The sequence below is a fragment of the Lathyrus oleraceus genome, chromosome 7, assembly GCF_024323335.1.
Source record: "Lathyrus oleraceus cultivar Zhongwan6 chromosome 7, CAAS_Psat_ZW6_1.0, whole genome shotgun sequence".
In the NCBI taxonomy this organism is placed as follows: Eukaryota; Viridiplantae; Streptophyta; class Magnoliopsida; order Fabales; family Fabaceae; genus Lathyrus; species Lathyrus oleraceus.
The window spans coordinates 277,715,852-277,723,616 of NC_066585.1; positions in this window are offsets into that span (position 1 = coordinate 277,715,852).

Genomic DNA, 7,765 nt, shown 5'->3' on the forward strand with positions numbered 1-7,765 from the left:
GGAATAGTCACAGCAGCAGCCTGACGATACTGTCCTCTATTTGCACTCTTTCGACGGTGCACAGCATTGGTTTCATTCTCTCCCCTTTTGGGTGCCCCAGAGTATGTCTTCTTAGAATCGGAAGAACTTGAAGAGCCAGGATGGCGAACCGGAGCGCGGGTTGCTCTGACATTAACAGTCTCTGCAGCAAGAGGCTGTTCACTGATTCTGATCCCCCTCAATTCATCACCCACGGCATAATCATCGACGAGAATGGTGACAGTAACATCCTCATGAGCGGGTACATCCACTGGTGGAGCACGGTGGACTGGTGGAATCACGACTTCCAGTCTCTGGGCTAAAGCACGCAGCTCCTCTTGCCCCTGAACAACTCCTTGCATCATCGTCATAAAATGGGCCATGTTAGCCCTCATCTCATCCAACTCTGTCTGAACCTGGTCCATACTCCTCTGTTGATTCAATCTGGTTGAGTAGCGGTGTGGACGACAATCAGCAATCCTCTCTCAGTCGGGAACCAAAGTGAGGAGTCTTTCCAAACATGTCTGCAATGCAAGGATGTGCATGATATGCGTGATGTGCATGATATGGGTACTATTTTGTCATGAATGATCCTGATAAAGGATATGCGTATGCGAGTTAACTTTTTTCATGCATTACTATTTTTTTTGGAAAATAAACATGCTATGATGCAAATGATGGGAACATGACTGGTCAGGCTGTGCATCTCAAGGCACAGGGTCAAAGCTTCGGCTTGAATCCGGAGTCACAATCCATCTGAAACCCAAAGTCATCTGAGGAACTGTCATCTGAACCCATTCTTAGAAACCAAATCATCATCTGAACGAGTACCCTCAAATTCAGCCCAGGGATCCGAAATAAACGGAACCCTCTGATCAATACCAGGGTCAAACCTCCGGCGTCCAGAAACATATGTCCAGAATTCATAGTCACCATCAGTACTGGGAGTCACCAACTGTACCTGCAATAATGATCATTCCCTCCCCACTCACGGGTGTCGTCTAGGCCAGGGTAAGGTCGAGAGAAACGCAGCATAAATAACCTTTCGCAGAATATCATCCTGTGCACACCCGATGTATGCACCGATAATATCCCACCAGGGTCTGAACTGCTCGTGATATCAATGTTCCGCTAAGTGGCGTACACCACCCGCTTCCCATGAATCACTCTATTCCTAGGTTTCCTAGATTTCACTCATAGCCTGGGTATTGGGCCTTTTACTTCGAGTAACTCCCACCCCAAACAGAGAAACACAGCACAACCAGCAGATGAATATGAATAAATGCAAACATTAATGCAAACAATAAATGCAAACAGTAAATGCAAATATATACAAATGAATGCAATAAATACAACAAGCAGAAAGCAACCAAAACCCCAATCCTAAAAAGCGCTAGGAGAGACTCGCTCAGGGAAGATGGACCAGCACAGGTCAACTTCTCTTGACATCCCCAGCAGAGTCGCCAGCTGTCGCATCGCGCGAAAAACCGGCGGGAAAAGAAGAACAACAGAGCCGCCACCGTGCGTTATTTATCCCAAAAGAGGGAAAGGAAACGCTCAGAGTAAACCTGGAAAGAACATGGTCTCGCGACCAAAGAGTATGGGTTCGGGAGTCGGTTATGCGAAGGGAAGGTATTAGCACCCCTACGCATCCGTAGTACTCTACGGGATCCACGCACAAAAGGAAAGAAAATTGGTTGCTAAACACTGCTCAAATACTCACACACACTGGCTGAAAGAAACGAAAGAGACTGACTGAAACTGAACTCGGCAGGACGTCGCATCCTGGGCCTACTTAGTCTATCAGGCACAGACATCAGAGTCCAAGTAGTTTGGACTGGGGAGACGACACATGCTCGCTAGGATGTCGCATCCTATGCATACGTATCTTCTCGGACGAGAGAAGAATCAGAGCATTCGTAGCTCGGCTGACACACACACAAACAGACAAAGGCAAAGGCAAACGTGGAGCCCGACTGCCAATCACTGGACTTATGTCAGCATCCGAACCAAAACACACACAAGAAGGCAAACGTGGAGCCTGAATGCCAATCACTGGGCTTACATCAGCATCCGAACCTAAACACACGCAACAGGTTGATAGGGAGTCGGGGACTCAGCCTATAACTGTCAAACACACACAAACAGACGGACAGCAAATGCTAAGGAGTCACAGACTCGAGCCTAGCAAAGGTCAGACAACACACACAAAAAAAAGAAAAAGGGCGCCCGGAGAGATCAGCTCAATCTCCTGCCTACATACTTCATCTGGTATGAAGATCAGGGCGATGTAGTTCCCCTACAGAGGGATAAAGGACTAGCCTAACCAGATAACAGAGGGAGACACAACTAGGGAGACTACGACTCGAGCCTAGATGTTATCATGCAAAATCATCCCTAAGTTAAGGTTTCTAGCTAACTGGCACAGGGAGCCAGCCTATCCTAGTCATGACTTGCACAGGAAGCAAGCCACACACACACTTAACTTGCACAGGAAGCAAGCCAAGTAAAACCTAACTTGCACAGGAAGCAAGTCTAAACTAATCCTAACTTGCACAGGAAGCAAGTCAAACAATCCTAACTTGCACAGGAAGCAAGTCAAACAATCCTAACTTGCACAGGAAGCAAGTCAAACAATCCTAACTTGCACAGGAAGCAAGTCAAACAATCCTACAAGCACAGATAGCACATGCTATACACAAACAAGTGGCTCAAACAAGGGTTAGGTTTTAGTCAAGGGGTCATATCAACCTCGACAAACAAACCTCTGGAACTGGGTGAATGTGCTCTTAACCTTGCCATTGAGGGGCTAAGGTGAAGCAGATGAAAGGTGAGTGAAGGTAAGACTTCACGGCTCTTATCCCTGGCCAGGGAGAGCTCAAGACAAGAATGTGTGGGTTCAGAAAGTGGGAACCCTTCTACACATTTAAAACTGACTCAACTGTTCAATTGCACAAGATCTTGGGTTTTTATCTGTAATGCATCAACACAGTGGTGTGAGCAAAGCAGATGACACACTGAATAGTGGGGGATAGATTGCATATCCCTACCTTCCACCAATTGCCTCTTCACTTAGGAGGTCTTTGACTCTATGCAAGGACAAAAGTAAACAGTCACAAACATTGCCTCTTAAGGAGGACTTCAGACAGTTGCCTGGCCAAGTAACAGGCCAGGTCTTCCAGACTACATGAAGACAAAGAGACATACCTCAATGCAAATTGCTTATACAAGCAAAGCAAAGCAAAAAGTTCACAAGGAACTAAGCAACCAAAGCACCTGAAACAGTCAAGCAGATGTTAGTATGCAACTTCAAACAAAACAAACAGAAACAGACACCAACAGTCAATCAGAGGCACATGGATGTGCAAGGCACAAGGCTTAAGGCATGTGAGCCAAGCCACCTACAATACAAACAAGTTAGACAATGATTCTTAAGCAAGCTCAATCAACAGAATTGGTCTCAATGGCCATTTGATGGTCAACCTGAAAACACAAGCTCAAAGGTGAGTAACAGGACCACTAGGGCAAGCCTAGGGTCAAAAGAGGATGAAAAAGTTTACACAGCAAAGGATATCCAATCAAAGTCAAGTCTAGACATTCAAGAAACAAACTCAATTGGGTGCACATCCATATCAATCATCATCATCATTTCATGAACCATTTAGGTCAAAACATGGCATCTAGAAGCTCATAGAAGTCAACAGCAAGACTTAACTCAAAAGTCAACTCAAACATTTCCAAAAATCACCAAATAAATCATGATCAACCACAACCCACAGCATGGTAAGCATGTCAAATTTCATTTCACTTGGACAAGTTTAGGAGGTCAAAAACATTTAATCGGGACTTTGTCAAAATTAAATCGAGCATTGTGTGAAAAATTACCCTAAGTGTCTAAGGGGACATGTTCCTACCCTAAATTGATTTCACACAAAAATCCTAGGTCTGAAAGATCAAAATAACCACATGGAACGCACAAGATGACATTTAATCGGTAGAACTCATAAAATCGGGATAAATTCACAAAATGGCCTAAAAAGTCAACAAAGTCAAACACTCATATTTTTTGTCATTTTTTCATGTTCACATATTTATTTCATGTTAAAATAAAAGTCAAAAATGAAAATCAAAATGGAAGTTTAAAAGAAAACATAAAAAAAAAGCATTTTTTAAAAAGCAAGAAACACAAATGGGGGAGATGGGATTCGAACCCTTCCCCTTGGCAATTCAACTCAGCGCGCCCACCACTGGGCTGTGAGTCACTTGGTGATTCGTTGTTGCTTCTAGTCAGAATAAACCAACAATAATTTTAAACCTAAAATTCGCGCGCCCTGGCACCATCTTCCTCCCCAAAATCAAACATATTTTTCGAACTTCAGCAACATGTATCTTCCTCTACAGTGCACGAAATCAAAAGAAACAAAAACCAAAATTCATCTATTTCATGTGCTTAACACAACCATGGTCATGAAATTCAAAATGGTGCACTGTGCATAGAGATTCATCATGATGAACACAGAAACCCTAACCCCCTAGCAGCAAAACTCAAAATCACACACAAGCAAAATTGGATAAAAATAGGCATTCAATCATGTTCAGGGGGTTGAATATAGCATTTCTCATTCACACATTAAGACATGAAAACCACTCTATCAAGCATTTCGAAGGCAAGTTGCTAACCTGAACAGGGCAATGTTGAATGTGGTGTTGGAGGTGCTTTCAATGCTTGACAGGTATCCAAATAGCTTCAAAGAGTCCAAGGCAAGCTGTTTGACACCTTACTTGAACTTGAATCAAGCTGGAAATGCAGATGGCCACTGAACTGATCTTGCTTGTAGGTGAAGATGGAGATTCTATTTCAAGCACTTTTAATGGTGCTAAAAGATCCCTTTAGCACCTTTGATGCTCCAGGAATGTAATGCCATTGAGAGTTTGCCTTAAAATCTCCTCAACTGTTCTGGCCAACTCAAGTTGCAAGAGTGAAAATGTGAGATTTGGATATGATGATTTAGTGATTACAGATGCGATTTTCTGTCTACAGTAGCTTCTATATGTTATATGGAAGGTGTTTGAATGGATAGTTCACAAGGAACTTGGGGGAAATGATGATTTTGAAGATTTGGATTTTGAAGTAGAAAGTGAGTTTTTTTCTGCAATGGTGAGTTTGGGACTGCTGTATGCAGTTGTTTATGTTGGCTAGCTCTTTCAAAATGATGAGAAATCTCTGTGTTAAGCCAAGCCAAACTCAATTTATCATGAGTTTCTTTGGACAGCCCCTTGAAATGCAACAGCAAGGTAAGGGCATGGTTTTTCAATTTGAGTGAAGCCCTTGGTTTGTTATGTGTTGGTTAGGTTGGCTGCTGTTGGTCTACCATGATGGAGAGATGTGGAAATGACAAGATGCCATGCTTTAGTTTTTTTTGGTTTTGGAACAGACTTCACACAATGCAAAAGGTTAGGTTTTTTGAGCAAATGAATGGATGAAATCCCTTGGTTTCTTGGCTGTCAAAGGTGGTTCAGGTGCCAGGAAAATGAGGTTTAGGCATGCTTTGGTAAAACGCAAGTAAGCAAGGGTCTTGGTTGGTCTGCTACTGGTTTTTCATGGCAGGAAATTTTCAAGAGTTTTATTTTATGTTGTTTGTGGCAGGGTTGGGCTACTGGAAGTTTTGTGGTGAGGTTTGGTTTGGGTTCTTTGTGAGTTTTTGAAGTTTTTACTGTTCTTGAAGCAATGTTCCAGTCAGTTTTTGAATGAGTGAAGTTCAATGATTTGTGGTTTGTTGGTTGCAAGGCAAGGTTTTTGTTATTTGGAAGCTTTGGACAAAAAGAAAGTTCTAAAATGCCAAAGCAAGAGTTCATGTAGTTTTAGGGTCAGTCATCTTTTCCTGTATTGCAATGCTTGATGCTTTTGTGTTTTTGGACAGAACCAATGCAATGCCAATAGCAGGGTCAGGTTTTTGAGAGGAGTGTGAACAATGGCCTTTTTCTGCTGTGTTATGTTGGCTAGGTCATGTTAAGTGGCAGAAAAAAAATATGATGAAAAGGACTTGCTGTTTTTGTCTTGTGCCATGCCTTCTTGACAGTATTTGCAATTTTGAGGAAAAGCCTGTCCAATGAGAGAGAGTGAGCATTTGTGTATGTGTGTGTTGGTTGTGATGGCTGCAACTTAATTTCAAACTGATAGAAGAATGCTGCCTAATCTCTGCTGTTGGACAGTACAAGGCATGGTTGTAACTTTTGGTGTTTGTTTGACAGCTTCCTTTCCAAAGTGCCAAAGCAAGATGAATCAAGATGAGTGAAAAGGGTTGGTCTGTGCTGCTACTGTCCTCAATATGCAGAAAATATGATGAGGAGATAGGCTGTTATGGTCATGGCACAAAGCATGGTTTGGAAGTATGGTGCAAACATGTACTTTTCCAATTCTTAAGCAACTTAGCATGGCCTTTGTTTTGCTGGTTTTTTTTTAGGCTGTAACATGTTCAATTGACAGCAAAATGGCCTTCTAATTTTCTGTTTTGAGAGTACAAATCATGGTATGGTGGAATGTATGGACAAGCATGGTTGAATTTGTACTTTCCTTACAATTCAAGCAACCAAGTAATGGCTTTATGTACTGCATAAAATGAGCTTGCAAACACATTCTAAATGATATTCCTGAGCTGTTCCAATTGGCCAAATGGTAGAAAAAGGTTTATATCAAAAAGTCAAACATTGGTCAAACTTGCATTTAAATGTGATAGGTCAAAAAATGCCATTTTGATTGGTGAGGTTTTGGCTCATGAAATTTATATTTTTGGAAAGAGGGGATCAAATGTGACTTGTAGGAAAAAACCCCACCAAAATTGGCCAAACGGTTTGGGAGATATGGCCCTTTGAAGTTCAGGATTTTCTGAAATCGATTCGATCATAACTTGCCAACCACACATGGGAATTGAGAGTTCTAGGACTTTTTGGAAATGGGAGGACAAGATCTTCAACTTTCATGTTGGGCAAAAATTCATTTGAGGCTTGTATCATGATGTAAGTTTGAGGATCAAGACTTTCCATTTATGGCAGGTTTCAGTTACAGGCCCAGTTTCCATTTTGGGAAATTTTGATCTGGCTTCAAATTCTTCCATGATGGTGTTTGGCATGATGTATGAGGACTATTTGGCCATGAATGAGCTCTCACAAACCAATTCCAATCATCAAATCACTTATTAAATGGACAGTTGACCAACAGTTGACTTTTAGGGTTTCTGCCTGACTTTGCATTGACTGATGACTTCCAAACCCTAATTCCTTGAGAATTTGACTTCAAATGATGTCCCAAGTTGTATGGACTCTTGATTATTGATCATGATGCCCAAATTCCACAAGAATGACCACCATCCACTGCTTTGACTGACTGTTGACTTTCCAGGGTTTTTGATTGTCTGTGCATAGACTGATGACCTCTGAGCCTTCAATCCTTGACCAAAATACTTCAAATGGATCCCCAAGTCATGTGAACTTGTTGGACCAACCCTAGGGCCTTGGCTCAATGAAAAAACACCTTTGCTTGATTAACTGACTGATCTCCTGATCAGTTTGACCTAATTTCTTGATTGGCTTGCACTTGAGGCAAAAGAGGCAATGCAATGCTATGCAATGGATCATGATATGCTATGACCTAATATGAAAATGTATGTACAATGATAGGTGCAAATTTGAGGTGCTACAGACGTTTATCGACACCAACGGAGAGGTGAACCTTACTGGGGAAAAAACC